A 12368-nucleotide genomic window follows, 5' to 3' on the forward strand; every position below is an offset into this window, starting at 1 on the left:
AATGAACAGATACCAAAAAAAAAATTTTAAAAATCAGAACAAAACCAAACCAAACAAAGAAATATTGTCCACCTTTGTCTCTGAGGTGCCCACAGGCTAACATTAGTCCATGGCTGGTCTGCTTGCTCCTCTGCTTGCTCTTGCCGTTTAGTCTCACCCAAGTTGTCAGCTCCAGCCATTGAGCCCGGCAGATTCTAAAGTCCCATATTTCTTGCTTCTACCTCAAGTTCCACTAGCTATAAGCTTTCAAACTTTTAAAATACTCCCACATATGTGGTTCAGAGTTTTGGAGCTTTCCCCTGAACCTACTTCACCTGGTAGTCTGTGTTCTTGCTGACGGACATCTTCACTGCACCTCTACCCTATTCACCATCAAGCCCCGCCTCCTCATTCACTATCATCTTTTGAAGGTAGATTGTCAGGCTTTTCTTCTGAGGTACCTCTGGCTAGATTCAAACTCCCAACATCCAGAGAGTAGCCTGTTGTTGTTTGTTGTTAAGTGCCATTGAGTTGGTACTGACTTATAGTGATCCTGTATAGGGGTTCCAAGGAGTAGTTGATGAGCTTGAACCACTGACTCTGTGGTTCAAACCGACCTTGTAGCCCAGCACATTAGTCCACAGCACCACACCAGGACTCCAGACAGTAGCCTAGTGCTTCATAATTTGTACCACCCAGGGTGTATGGGAAAGACCTGAACATACCTATAGCCCAAAGAGAAAGGTCCAGAAGAAGATTCAAATTTGTAGCTTAAGGAGAGAGACATTCAAACTGAACAGGTGACAGCAAAATTTACAGTATCCCCAGCAAGAGAGGAAGGTTTATCTTGAGAAAAGAGAGCCTGCTTTTTCTTTGTGCTCAGGGAAAGGAGAAGATGAACAATGACAAAGAAAAGAGCTGGAGCGTAGGGAGGCTGAAGGTGTTTGTCTACCCAGTGCTGTTTAGCTGATTCTGACTCATAGGGATTCTGTGGGACAGAGTAGAAATGTCCCATAGGGTTTCCAAGTCTTCAAGTCTTTACAGAAGCAGATTGCCACATCTTTCTTTTGCAGGATGGCTGTTGGGTTACAACCACTGACCTTTTGGTTAGCAGACTAATGATTAAGCCACCGTGGTTCCTTGGCTTTTGCCTGGTGATCCTCATTTTTTCAGTAAATGTGGAAACGAGGGTACTTAGTGAGAGGTGGGAGTCCTGGTGTGGCACTGTGGGTTAATGGGCCAGACTGCAAAGTCATTTGAACTGCAAGGTCAGTGGTTCAAGCTCACCAGCTGCTCCTTGGAAACCCTATACAGGGTCACTATGGGTTGGAATCGAATTGATGACACTTAACAACACAACAACAGCAGTGAGAGGTGAGAATAAGTGGTGGAAACAGGATCAGAGACAGAAAGGAAAAGATTTTGGGAGTTCCTGAGAGATGAACATAGAATGACGTGAAAGAGGAGCGTCTACTACAGTAGTTCAGCATTGGATTTTCAAAAACCCCAGACCTGACTTTTGAAAAGCTACAACTTTCCCTGAGATATTTCTGCCTCTCAGTAGTGAAAAAGGGATTATTCCATGAGCCTTGGTAGCACATGGTTAAGTGTTTGACTACTAACCAAAAGGCCAGTAGTTTGAACCGACCAATGGCTCGATGTGAGAAAGATTATAGCCTAGGAAATCCTATGGTGTAGTCTACTCTGACACATAAGGTCTCTGTGAGTCGGAATCTACTCGACAGATACAACAGATAACCTTTATATTCTTTTCTAACCTTGAGAGTTTATGATTCTATAATTCTTTGTATTTTAAGAAACTTAATGAAATCAAATTACTTTTGGCCTATGCAAATTATAGTGACCTGCATTTTAGTTTCCCCGAGGGAATGGACTAAAAATGCTGTACAGTCAGAATAGATTATGCGATTCTTATACTCTCATTCCAGGTCAGTTCTCCTAAGGATGAGTATAATCATGATGAAGCGGATGCAGCATCGTGCTGACTGATAAATAAGTGCACCACTCATCTGGAGCGGCCATGATGGAACGGCTGAAAAAGAAGCATCATTTTGGTACATAGTCTTTTTGTTTGCTGGTGATATTTTAAAATTTCAATTCCTAAGCTCAGCATTTCCCCAGGTAGTTCTGGGTCATCCACGTTTTGCTCTCTTTAGAAAATTTCACTTCGTTCTTATATCTTGGAAGCAGCTTGCAAAGGAAGGCAATAGAAGAGAGGAGATGTCTTATTTCGTTTTAGCTCCAATGGGACCACAAATCCCTGATTAATGACAGGACTCCGTCTGAGTACTGGTGGCCCCAGGTGCCCTGGATAACATAAAGAAAACAAAGACTGTTCCAATGCCATGATGTTTGCTGCATACTGGGATGGAGTTATAATGATCGGGCTGCTAATCTCACGGTCAGCAGTTTGAAACAACCAGCTGTTCCACGGGAGAAAGAAGAGGCTTTCTGCTCCCTTAAAGATTTACAGCCTCGGAAACCCTGTACAGGGTCGCTATGAGTTGGAATCGACTCCACAGCACATAACAACAACAACAACCACAAAGGGCAACTTTTTAAAGAAGGCCCATTGTGTAAGTCACCAAATGATTGACCATTTTGCAATTTTAATCTTGTTTTAGTGACACCTACCAGCTGCTCCTTGGAAACCCTATACAGGGTCGCTATGAGTCAGAATCGACTTGATGGCACTAAACAACAACAACAACCTATGACTTCTATCACCTTAGTAATCCATTTGATGAGCAGCAGCAGACGCATTTTCAGGAAGAGTGGGAGATATCAGTTTGCTAACGTGATTTTCAGCCCCAGTCTGGAAATGTTTGTTGTAGGAGGTCTCCTTCAATCTTCTAATGAGCTTGTAGCAGCATTTTGTGACATAAATCATCTGTCCAACTCATTGAAATATTTCCATAATGCAGCAGAGCTTTACATTACTCTTTGGTATAAGAATTATTGCTTGAGTTCTCCCTCAAATCCAGTATCAGTAGGTTAGAGGAATATCAGCATTACATAAGCCTTACAAGCCAAATAGGGCATAGCAATTTTTCTAAGACCAAAGAGAGTACAGACCATCATCCTATTAAACAGACTATAAATTCAGGTTGAAAATAGCTCAGTGGTGCCTGATGAAAAAGCACAAAAGGAAGAAATATTAATCAAAAACTTCTATCACTCACCACTTGAGTGTGGGGTCCGGAAAAACTATTCACTTCTGGTTAAGTCACTGCCATTAATGTAGCCTGAAGTACATCCATTAAGCTCTCTTAACCTCATGTTCCATCTGAAAATCTTGGTATCAAAATGAGAGTCTATTTATTGATAGCATCATTGGCTTTTTCCACAATAGATGTTCAATGGTTTTGATAAAGCCCCATAATCTACACAATGAATGGACCAGAATAGAAGCAGAATCATACAGCAAAATGGATAAAGGAAAGAACTGTACCAGAGTCCACTGAGTAGAAGTCTTATCACAGGGACCAAAATGCAACAATTAAAGGCTCTAGACTATCTGTAAAATCCCCACTAGTTCGAAATGCCACAATTCTTATAAGGAATAGTTATTTGCTCTTACCAAACAGGTATTGTGGTTATATGGATGGTAAACAGTGTTGATTTGAAAGCTTTTGTGACCAGTACCTATAAATATCCCATGAAATGGAACAAAAAAATATTGTACTTTTTTGTTATGAATGTAAATGAATAATTATGTAAATGAATAATCAAGTATGCGAACAAGAAAAGAAATTTACCAGGCAATAGAAACCAAAAGGGAACTGAAAGAAAGCTACAGTAGAAAAGTGAATGAGCTGATTCTGGGTATGAAGGGATACTTGTTAGGAACCATCACGTTGGTTTTGACTCACAATCAAATGACACACTACCCTGTCCTGCACCATCCTTACAATTGTTGTTACATTTGGACCATTGCTGCTGCCACAGTGTCAAACCACCTTGTTGGAGGTTTTCTTCTTTTTTGCTGACCCTCTACTTAACCAAGCATGAAATCCTTACCAGGGCCTGGTCCCTCCTGATAACATGACAGAAATATGAGCGATGAAGTCTCACCATCCTGGTTTCTTCAGTACATTCTCACTGTACTTCTTCCAACACAGATTTGTTTGTTTCTCTAGCACTCCGTGGTACTTTTAACATTCTTTTGTTGGTTACATATGTTGTTGTTGTTGTTGTTATGTGCCATGGATTCGGTTCCAAATCATAGCGACCTAGTACAGGGTTTCCGAGGCTGTAAATCTTTACAGGAGCAGATAGTCTCATCTTTCTCCCACAGAACAGCTGGTAGTTTCAAGCTGCTGATCCTGGAGTTAGTAGCCCGATTCATAACCACTATGCTACCAGAGCTCCTTAGGTGCCATCAAGTCGGTACCAACTCATAGCGACCTTATGCACAGCAGAACGAAATATGGTGTTACATATACAACATCATAATTCAACTGCATTGATTCTTCTCTGGTCTTCCTTATTCGTTGTCCATCTTTCACATGCATATAAGGCAATTGAAAAATACCATGATTTGGGTCAAGCATACCTTAGTCCTCAAACTGATTTATTTTTTAACACTTTAAAGAAATCTTTTGTGGCAGATTTGCCGAATGCAATACATCGTTTGATTTCTTGACTGCTGCTTCTTTGAGTGTTGATTGTGAATTCAAGCAAAATGAAGTCTTCAACAACTTCAATCTTTTCTCCATTTATCATGATATTATCTATTGGTCCAGTGGTGAGGATTTTTGTTTTCTTTACATTGAGGTGCAACCCATACTGAAGGGTGTACTCTTTGTTCTTCATCAGTAAGTATATTAGGTTCCCTTCACTTCTAGCAAGCAAGTTCTTCATCATATAATTCAGCTTCACATATTATTTTTCTCAGCATACAGATTGAATAAACATGGTGAAAAGATACCACCCTGAATGTACACCTTTCCTGATTTTAAACCACTCACTATCCCCTTGTTCTGTTTGACCGACTGCCTCTTTGTCTATGTGCAGGTTCCTCATTAGCAAAATTAAGTGTTCTGGAATACCCACTCTTTGTAATGCTACCCATAGTTTGTTATGATCCACATCAAAAGCTTTATACTCAGTAAAGCACAAGTAAATACCTTTCTGGCAGTCTCAGCTTTCAGACAAAATCCATCTGAAGTCAACAGCCCTCCTTGCACATCCTAGTTCCATATCTGAAGCCGACTTGAATTTCTGGCACTGCTGTTTCAATGTACCATTGCAATAGTTTCTGAATGATCTTCAGCAACATTTGACCTGCATGTGATATTAATGTTATTTTACAGAGATTTCTACATTCCATTGGTCACTCTCTGAAATGTGCTCAAATATGGATCTCTTCTAATCATTTAGCCAGGTAGCTGTCTTCCAAATTTCTTGGCATAGATGAGTGAGCACCTTCAGTGCTGCATCAGTTTGTTGAAAGATTTCAATTTGTGTTCCATCAGTTCCTGGAGACTTGGCTTTTCGCCAATGTCTTCAGTGCAGCTTGGACAACGTTCTTCCTTAAGTACCACTGGGTCTTGACCATATGCTGTCTCTTAAAATGGTTGAACATAGATCATTTCATTTTGGTACAGTGACTGTGTTTTCCTTCCACCTTCTTTTGATATTTTCTACATCATTCAATATTTTGTCCTTGCTGCTATTGCTGTTAAGTGCCATTGAGTCCGTTCCAACTCATAGTGATCCTATATAGGGTTTCCAAGGAGCAGTAGGAGGATTTGAATTGTAGACCCTGTGGTTTGCAGTCTGGTGCTGAACTTACAACACCATACCAGGAGCCCTTTTGTCCATAGAATCCCTCAGTATTGCAGCTTAAGACTTGAAAATTTTCTTCACTTTTTTCCGCTTGAAAATGCTGCGAATGTTCTTCCTTTTTAGTTTTCTACTCCAGGTCTTTGCATGTTTCATTATAATACTTGACTTTGTCTTCTTGTGATAAGCTTTGAAGTTTCCTGTTCAGCTCTTTGACTTCCTCATTTCTTCCATTTGTTTTAATTTCATTTTCTTCAGCTTCAACCTGAACTTGTATATGAGCAATTGATGGTCTGTTCCATTGTCACCTCTGGCCTTGTTTTGATTGATGATATGGAGCTTTTCCACATCTCTTTTCACAGATATAGTCAGTTTTATTTCTGTGTATTCCATCTGGCGAGGTCCATGTGTATAGTCACTTTTATGTTGTTTAAAAAAGGTATTTGCAATGAATAAGTTGTTGGTCTTGCAAAATTCTATCATACAATCTCCAGTATCATTTCTATCACCAAGGACATGTTTTACAACTACGGACTCTTCCTCTTTGTTTCCAACCTTTGCATTCCAATCACCAGTAATGAGCAATACATCTTGATTACATGTTTGGTCAATTTCAGCCCAAAGAAGTTGATAGAATTCAATTTCATCCTCATTGACTTTAGTGGTTGATACGTAAGTTTGAATAATTGTGGCATTAACTGGTCTTCCTTAGATATTATCCTATCACAGACAACATTGTACTTCAAGATAGATCTTGATATGTTATTCTTGATGGTGATTTGTGACACCATTTCTCTTCAATTTGTCATTCCTGGCATAGTAAATCATATGATTATCAGATTAAAAATGGCCAATACCAGTTCATTTTAGCTCACTAATGCCTAGGATACAGGTCTTTTTGTATTTCATTTCATTTCTGACAACTTCCAATTTTCCTAGATTCATACTTTTAGTACATTCTATGTTCTGGTTATTAATGGATATTTTCAGCTATTTATCCTCAATTTGACTTGTGCCCCATTAGCAAATGAAAGTCCTGAAAGCTTTGCTCCATTCACAACATCATGGTCAACTGTGGAGGCAGCTCTTCCCTGGTCATATTTTGAGAGCCTTTTAACCTGAGTGGCTCACATTTTGACATTATATCTAACAATGCTCTGCTGCTAAGTTCTGCTAAAAGGGTACTTAGGAGTAGAGAATTATGGTCGACGTAGTTGTGGTCATGAGGTTATCAGTTTCAGTAACCTTAGGATTTGGGTTTTAGTGGTCACACAGGGGCAGGAAAAGAATTCTTGATTCTACACAAGGCAGGAACTTGGAATGCTACTCCTGCTTAAAACTGGCATGCTCAGAGTGCTATATGATTAGGAAAGCATAGATTAGAGAACAGCTATTTACTGACACAGCAAGATAATAAGAAAGCATGACTGTCTCTGCTTGGGCAAAGATTCTCCCTAGAGATATCAACACCCAAGGCTTGAGTTCCACCAAATAAAGTATAATTGAAATACTAGAAAACAGTGACATGTTAAAGGGGACCAGAGTTAAAATATTCTAAGTAGGGCCAAGGGAGTACTGGTATGGCGCTGCAGGATAATGCACTGAACTGCAAGATTGGTTTGAACCACAAGATCAGTGGTTCAAACTCACCAGCCGCTCCTCAGAAAACCTACAGTAACGCTATGAGGCAGAACCAACTGGACATCACTTAACAACAAGTAAGGCCAGGGCTAGATTTAGGAAGATGGTTAAAACCTCCGTAACCAAGCTCAATAATATTTTTATACAATATTTCAAAAACTTAAAATTAATGCAAAACATTAATAATGAACACAATTTTAAATAAAGGCAGGATCAAAGTTTTCTTTTGCCTCACACTCCAATCTGTCTTTGTATTGTTTGGGAGGAAACTAAAAACATGGATTACTTATAGACTTTGTAAAGGTTAAATTTTCTTTTTTTAGTGAGAGCAGTAGAAGAATAGAAACAGAACGTAGAAACTCTAAATTGTAGAGATTGGCAAATAATGCAAATTAGACTAAATTCAATCGAAGGTAGAAAGTGAGGTTGTAAAAACATGGTAAAAAAAAAAGCACAAAACAAGATGGTAGAAATACATCCAATTATATCAGCTAACAGAGCAAACAAAAACAAAGCAAAACTTGGATTTAAAAAAATGTTTTAAACTCCAACCCAGCTATATGTTTTTTAGTAAAGACAAATCATAAATACAAAGGCACAGAAAGATTAAATCAAAGAAATACGAAGTGAAACATAAAGTGATTACTATTTTCAAAAAAGCTCAGGTAATTATGAATATATTGATACAAACAAAATGCAATATTAGGGATTAAGAGGACAGGCACATAAAAAGAAAAAGATCAACTCACCAGAAATACGAGCCATAACACAAGTAGATATATGCATAACAGTGTTCATAGCAGCACTATTTACAATAACAAAAAGATGGAGACAGCCTAAGTGCCCATCAACTGAAGAATGGATAAACAAACTGTGGTACATACACACAATGGAATATTATGTTACCTTGAAGAATAACAAAGAAGCTGCAAACCACCACATAACATGGATGGACCTTGAGGAGATTATGTTGAGTGAAATCAGTCATTCACAAAAGGAGAAATACTGCATAGGACCACTATTGTAAAAAACTAAGAAAAAGAACCCATACTAAAGGGGGGTTGGATTCTTTGCTGGTTACTAGGATGAGGGGGTGGGGCGAGGGGAGGGAGTGGAAGGTGGAGCACAGGGTAGGGGATAGACACAGGATAGTTTGGGTGCTGGGGAGGGGGGCAATGCACAAGAAGGGGGAGGGGAATGGAAGAACAAGGCAGATGGGAGGACAGTTAAGCAGGTGTGCATGGGCTAAGTGGGACAGAGGTAAATAATGATGTATGCACAACCTTGGAACAATAGGGCTCTGGGATACAGAGATTGAGGCATGATTGGAAAGGGAAAAAGGGGAGAAACAATGTTAAGATGCTTGACTGTCTTTTGAATCTTGGTTTCTCTTGCATACCATTATAAAATGGACATTTGAGGGGGAGAGAAAGGAATAGCCAGAAATATCACCGTAGAAAGCTTGTAAGTCCGTCTTCCACCTATAACAGATTGGAATACCTAAAACGGGGCTACAATGTGCCCAGTGAGGGAGGCTTTCTGTGGAGCCTCTGCATTACATAAGACCATAGGTGGAATCCTGCACCTCACACAGAATCTTCTGAGGTGGGAAATTTCCACTGGAAAGGACAAGCAGACTGGCCTAGAGAGGCTAGAAGAACAGAAGATGCTTCTTGAAAGAAAGACCTACAGGAAAAATACAAAATAATGGCAGTTCGACTGACTACTACAAGAACAAGCAAGTTGCTCGCCCAGGAGACATCAAGACAAGTGGTCTGGTCCCCTCAGAGCAAACCCACTTACAAGACTAAGACTCAGTGGGAATACACGAGCAGACATGTGCTTAGACTGGTGACCACGTTGGTCACCAATAAGGGGAAGTGAGGGAAAAACAGCAATGAAGCAGCAAGCTAAGCCCTACCACGTTCAATAGACTCCTCTGAATCTGGGTGGAGACCTAGTTGGCCAGCAGTGTGACAAGACCTGGGGACTCTTGGGCCCAGAGTCAGTGACATAGCCACAGAGGACTAGAGTGGAGAGTGAAGCATCCAGCAGATAAGAAGTGAGGGCATATGCACAAGAACACCCACACTTGCAGATAATACCCACTTGACCTGGCTTCAATGGCTGGATGATCAGAATTCAACTAGAAGAAAAAAGAAGAGGGAAAAAAGAGTAATCTGATGCAATTTGGTGAACTTGACCTACACCTATGGATGCAATAGCTCAAAAGAGGGAACAAATCTTTACAGCAAGGATCATTACCACCCCTTCAATACACAGGGTAGACAGGGATGCGCAACTTGGACATTGGCTACCCAAAGTGGAGGGCTACAAAGGCAAGAAGTGACAGGCTTACAAGCTTTCAAGAAGGAGCCTAAATCCAGAGGGTGCGGAGGAAGGCAGAATCTCCACTGAGTAGTATCCAATCTGTCTGGGTGGAGCTGATGAAAGGAGATTGGGTTGGCTCTCATGTGGCACAATAGTGAATAATTACTATCAGGACTGACTGTGAGGGTTGGAAATGTAGAGGTAGGTATTTTGTAGCAAAAGGAGGGGAGTGATTGACTTTGCAGTCCAGGAGCAGAGGTCCCTGGGACCACCAAGGAAGAAGAGCGGGATGTGGGACCCTACCCAGAGAAACAGTGATGCCAGAGATGGAGGCTGAGACAATGACATGGAGAGAGGGAATGTCTGGGGACTGTAGAACCAGAGAGGGAGAGGGACTGTGTGTTCTGATGACCAAGGATCAGGTTTGCAGGGTGTACCCTTTGGTTGGTTGATGATGCATGGAGGGGTTTGTAACCATGGCAATGAAACAATATACGATAGGATGAATGTAAAGCTAATATTCTCTCATGTAATCTATCACATAATCCACAATAAAACATTTTTTTTAAAAAGTACTAGGACAAAGGAGATTTGAATATTATAATTAATCAACTTGATCAGATCAAATGCACATATATGAGTCCTGCACCCAACATTTAGAGACTACACATTCTCTTAATATACACATGAAACATTTGTAAAAATTGAACTTCTCTATGTCATTTGTTCTTGTTGTTAGGTGCCATCAAGTTGGTACTGACCCATAGTGACCCTATGCACAACACAGCGAAACACTGCCCGGTCCTGGGCCAACCTCATTTTTGTTGTCACACTTGAGCCCATTGATGCTATCACTTTGCCATTCCATCTCATTGGGGGTCTTCCTCTTTTACTCTTATTCTCCACCTTACCAAGCATGATATCCCTCTCCAGTGACTGGTCTTTCCTGACAATATGTCCAAACTATGAGCGACGAAGTTTGGCCATCCTGGCCTCGAAGGAGCACTCTGGATGCACTTCCAACATAGATCTGTTTGTTCTTTTGGCAGCCCATGGCACTTTTAATATTCTCCTCCAACACTATAACTCAAATACATCAATTCTTCTTCGATCTTCCTTATTCACTGTCAAGCTTTCACATGCATATGAGGTTATTGAAAATACCAGGCCCACCTTAGTCCTCAAGCTGACATCTTTGCTCTTCAACACTTTAAAAAGGTTTTGTGCAGCAGATTTTCTGAATGAAATACTTCGTTTGATTTCTTGACTGCTCCTTCCATGAGTGTTGATAGTTGATCCAAGAAGAATGAAGTCTTTGACAACTGCAGTCATTATTCCATTGGTAAGAATGTTGTTTATTTGTCCAGTGGTGAGGATTGCTATGCTATTAGTAAAACACAAGAATATCTATAAAATTTAATATCTCATAGATCACAGTCTGTGACACAATACAGTAAACTGTAAATTAATATAAATAACTGATTTACCAATTTTATTTGGACATTTAAGAACTGACTTATAAATATTCCATGAATCAAGAAAAAACAAGCATTAAAACAATGAAAATATTTAGAAATGAATGATGATTTTTAAAAAACTCTACTTATTAATTATGTGGGCTACAACCAAAATGGTCTTTATAGGAAAATGTATAGCCTTACATATAGAGTTTTTGTTGTTGTTAAGTACCGTTGAGTCAGTTCTGACTCATAGTGACCCTATATAGGGTTTCTTAGGTTTTAAATTTTCACAGGAGCAGAAAAACCTCATCTTTCTCCCATACATATAGATATTCCAAAAATAACCTATATATAATCGAATAGAATTGAAAGTCCAGAAATAAATCCTCACATTTCTGTCAGTTGATTGTAAACATGAGTTCCAAGATAATTCAATGGGGGAAAAATAGTCTTTTCAACAAATGGTGCTGGACAGGTGGATTATCCTGATGATGTTGGAGTCTACCAAACATCATATACAAAAATTAACTCCTAATGGATCAAAAGTCTGAACGTAGAGCTGAAATTATTAGTCTTTCAGAAGCCAACATAAGTGCAAGAGCTTAAAATAAGCAATGGTTTCTTAGGTTATTGTTGTTCAGTACTGTTGAATTAATTCTGATTCATAGCAACCCTGTATAGGATTCCCAAGGAGCAGTTGGTAGGTTTGAACCACAAACCTTTCATTTAGTAGTCCAGTGTTTATTCTACTGTGCCACACCAGAAAAACAATAGTTAAATTAGACATCAACAAAATTAAAAGCTTCTGTGCTTCAAGAAAGTAAAAAGACAACTCAAAACAGGAGAGATTTTTTTCTTGCAAATCTTCTATCTGATAGGGATTTGTACCTAGGAGAAATAAAAATTTCTTACAAATTAATAATAAAGAGACAAATAATTAATTTTTAAAATGGACAAAGCATCTGAATAGACCTTTCTCTAAAGATGATATACAAATCTCTAATAAGCAAATGAAAAGACCTTCAGTATCATTAGCCACCAGGGAAATGCAAATCAAAACCACAATGAGATACACTTTGAACACTAAAGAGGAATAGGCCAAGTTCTTCAGGTCTGTTTGGTAAGAAAAGGTAGCTAAATAGTCGGGGG

Source organism: Chrysochloris asiatica, unplaced genomic scaffold (assembly GCF_000296735.1).
Source record: "Chrysochloris asiatica unplaced genomic scaffold, ChrAsi1.0 scaffold00224, whole genome shotgun sequence".
Lineage (NCBI taxonomy): Eukaryota > Metazoa > Chordata > Mammalia > Afrosoricida > Chrysochloridae > Chrysochloris > Chrysochloris asiatica.